This window comes from Etheostoma spectabile, chromosome 9 (assembly GCF_008692095.1).
Source record: "Etheostoma spectabile isolate EspeVRDwgs_2016 chromosome 9, UIUC_Espe_1.0, whole genome shotgun sequence".
In the NCBI taxonomy this organism is placed as follows: Eukaryota; Metazoa; Chordata; class Actinopteri; order Perciformes; family Percidae; genus Etheostoma; species Etheostoma spectabile.
In genome coordinates this window covers 3,080,173-3,084,194 of record NC_045741.1, presented here as the reverse complement: position 1 = coordinate 3,084,194, position 4,022 = coordinate 3,080,173, and the positions used below count along the sequence as shown (strand labels likewise).

General features: G+C 40.5%; 1 protein-coding gene and 1 long non-coding RNA gene across 2 annotated transcripts in view; one reads left to right on the top strand and one right to left on the bottom strand.

Moving 5' to 3' along the window:
• Positions 1-1,568: 1,568 nt before the first annotated feature.
• LOC116695073 (uncharacterized) lies at positions 1,569-2,507 on the bottom strand. The gene is made up of 3 exons (XR_004333345.1): positions 2,356-2,507; positions 2,018-2,020; positions 1,569-1,581 (listed from the first exon to the last, which is right to left on the bottom strand). It is a non-coding gene; the product is annotated as an uncharacterized LOC116695073 (long non-coding RNA).
• Positions 2,508-2,779: 272 nt separating this feature from the next.
• The window catches only part of ralgps2 (Ral GEF with PH domain and SH3 binding motif 2), a gene marked incomplete in the record, with an annotated part of 59,864 nt that continues 58,621 nt past the window's right edge, over positions 2,780-4,022 (top strand). The window contains 1 exon segment of the mRNA XM_032525090.1: positions 2,780-2,836.

Here is a 4,022-nt window from a genome sequence, read left to right as displayed (position 1 = left end):
TACGTCAGCAAAGGTTTAGAGTTTAGGGGAAAATGTGGAAATCTTAATCCACTGTTTGTTCTGCTCCTGAGCTTTGTACCCTCCTCAACATAACAACAGCCTGAAGAGGATGACAAGATCTTGGCCCCTACCTGATGGCTAAAGGCCAACTGCTGTCTGCCAGCGTGAAGCATTTTTGTTTTCAACCAGCCAGAGTCCCACACAGTCCAACACAGGGTTTCCTCCTCTTAGACTAGTGAGACACCTACTGGCTGATGTGAGTCATGTCATCTGAGAGGTCTAGAGGCAGAGAGCATGATGGGATTTACACTTGATTGGCTGGTAGAGTTGCACCTGTCCTTGTTTGCAATGCCAGCAACGTTTGTTCAAAACTGACCCAGCCTTTCCCTAATACCAGAGTTTGTAGTGTACAGGTTTCAGATTTAGTGAATATTAAACTTGATTAATAAATTAGTCAATGGGCAGAAAATCAGAATAAACTGGTTTCAGCTTTTTAGTTAAAATAAATGTTGGACAAAACCAGCAATTTGAAGGTGTCACCGTGGCCCTTAAGGATTTCTGTGTTCCGACATTTTAAAGACCAAAGGATTAACTGACTGATCGAGAAAATTACTGGCAGATTAATCAACAATAAAATCAATTGACAAAAAAATGAGCTGCAGCCCTAGACTCATGTCTTGTCCTCTGTATGCTCCCTGTTTGGGGGAAGTGGTGATTTGAAATTCAGGTGCAATATAAACACTATGAAATGTGATTGTTGGACTCAGGTGAGCAATAATGCCAAGTAATACTAGAATATCAAGTAATATAACAAAATTATACCACTACCAGCTTTTGGCATTGCAGTTGAGATGCAAACGTGCTGTAATTGTCATATCTGTGAAAAAAGGTTTACTGTTGTTATGGTTACGTCTGTCAAACTGCCACCTCCATTCAAAGTAGGCCTGCACAATTAAACGTTATAAAATTGCAATCTTGATTCACCCTGTTAACGATTTCGTTTTTAAATAACCTTTCTTTTTTTTTTAAAATGACTTCATTTAATTTTCCGAGCCAACGGCATCACGGACGCTACTACTTTTCTTCTGTAAGTTTTATACATAGGCTGTATAAAATCAGCGCTGTAACGCTCTCCCTTCTCTTCATTGAAGCCTCTATGTTTACAGACTTGTGGTGATGCGCAATGTGCTATAGGTGCCAAAAAAAAATCTGTTTTGTGTTGTCATGGTTCATGTGTGCAATGAACATTACACTTTGGGAGAAAAAAAACGCAGCAGAGAGTCATGAAATCAATTCTAAGGTGAAAGTTGTGATTCATATTTCCCCCCCGACTCGTGCAGGCCTAGCTGAAAGTTTCTAAAACTGACCGTTAGATTAGCACCAAAGTTCCCACTAGAATAGAAGCTCCAGATCTTGGCAATGCAATGGCTGATGGTTTGTTAAGCACCTACACAATCAGATCAGCTCTGGGATTTTTAGCAATGTTCATTTCTAATGTGAGCGTGGGTTTTCCTCATGTTCTCATTCTGCCTTCCTCTCTGTCTCTCTCTCTCTTTTGTTCATGCAGACAGCAGCAGGAGCCTGCCTCAGAGAAAGACGGGACTCGATAGACGGAGACAGCAATACAGAACAACAGGCTACCCTCAACCCGCAACACCATGCACATCTGACACACAACTCGTAAGTATGGCCTTGTCTCTGCAAGGACAGCTTGCATTTGGAAGTGTGTGTGGTTGCAGCACAGACGTGTCTGTGTCTGCAGAGTTGCATGTTAACTGTTTTTTAATCCTCCTAACATATGATTACATTCAAACTAGGGCTAGGCGATATATAGAGAAAATCAAATATCACGATATTCCTGACCAAATACCTCAATGTCGATATTGCAACGATATTGTATGGTTGACTATTGGTGCTTTGACAAAATGTTATTTACACAATGAGATTTTTGATAAATATTTTCCAGAAATGATTTAAGGACTAAGTGGGTAAAGGTGAATAATAGAACAGGTAGAACTGTCTGGTAAGTTCAGAAAATTACATAACTTTAGTGTAATGCAACCTGTAAAACCAGGTAAAGACAACACTTACCATATTATGATATACTATATATCCAAAATCTAAGACGATATCTAGTCTCATATTGCGATATTGATACATCGATATATTGCCCAGCCCTAATTCAAACCCATCACATTCAGAAATTATTGTGTAAAGCCCTATTCAAATAGGACAATACTACCTGGGCACCTCTACTAATTTGTATTAATTGTGGAGGCCGTCTGTGATCTTCATCCCGTGTGAATCTGCCATCTGCCTGTAATTTGTTACGTAAAAATTCCACCGCTATTCCACCGGCATCCATTTTGGCCGATTTGACTTGTTAAGTTGGCCAGTGGGCAGACGGGCTCAATGACCAATCTGATTGGTGGAGTGCTAGCCCTTGACTAGGGAATCAGTGCTTCTTCCACAAAAAAAAGCTGACAGAGCTGACAGCGCCAGTATCTTCTTATTACTAGCATCGTGTTTCCTTCCTTTCAGTGAGTAATGGCAGCAACAATCCCTTGATTCTTGACTACTATCAACACTCTCTGATGAAAACAATGACTGACGACAGCGTGTTCTGTGTGTACTAGATCTAGACGGATGTTCCGTCATTTCCGGTTTTCATTTTTTGGGAGACAATACAGAGTAGTGCCGCCTGCTATTATGGAGACGTATTACATATCGCACATGCAGATTGTACACTCAAGTCGGCGTCTCTTCCGTCTGTTCCAAGGCACTTTTTTGAGAGACGGGAGCCGACTGATCAGTCCGACTGCCTTTTCTGCCGAAGGTCAGCCGGGTTGGTGTGGGAGAGCCTTGAGATACACAGGAGTATAGATGGAGACCAACAACATTTGTTATTAAAGCTTAGTTGTAGATGATGAATTTAGTTGTAAATGTATTTTAGTGTTTATTTTTGAATGAAAGATGATAGTTTCTATTTATGTGGGACACCTTCGTGTGGGGCATTGGTTGTGTGTTTGTTTGTGGGAACTGTAGACAAAACTCCCAAGTGACGTTTTACACCATAACCCAGAGGCACCACAGACATAATGACACAGACATTCCTAGGTATTAGACCAGGAGGTAAGGTAATAACAGACTTAGGACTTTATAAAACAACAGACAGACTTGAAAATACAGACTACTAAATACTGACTATGGCTTCCTTTATAGTTATGCACTGCTGTCAAACAATAGGAGGGTAGTTGACATGATGTAGTGGTGTTTTCTTGTGGCTTAGCAGAATGCAACTGTGGAAGTCAGCTAATGGCTCTGAAAGCACAGGTCATTTCAGTTTGAGCCTTGAGTCAGCCAAAACACACACACACACACACACACACACACACACACACACACACACACACACACACACACACACACACACACACACACACACACACACACACACACACACACAGGCCTGCATTGTCAAGTACACAAGGGACGCCTTCGTTGGCTTTCAGTATTCTAAGCAGCTTCTTATTTTTTTATGACTTTTACTCTGTGTGCTTTTGGCAAAGATTAGGAATTTTCAGTCATGGGCAGTGAGGAATATTTAGAATTATATTGGAATATCATCATGGGAAACCATTTACAGTTGAAATTTTGGTTGAAATGTCAGTCTGTCTGTAAACGATGTAGACAATGAGCCTCCAGGTTTACATTCACGCTGCATGTAATCTTCAAATGCTAAATAATCTCGCTGTGTTTCCATCTGTCTACATAATCACAGGTAGGTTCCGATTGTGAAACTAACAGAGGTACATATGTAGATACTCAAATTGTGTTTTTTCGCTTTATTTTCACTGTATGTTATGGCTCTGCTCGACTAAATTTTTTGTACCAGTTTTTTTTCCTTCTCTTTTTAGGACTATATACCTGCCCACTGCACATACTATACAGTGGGGCTTGAATGTTTGGACACCCTAAGTAAAAATTTGTATTAATGTGCATAAAGAAGCCAAGAAAAGATG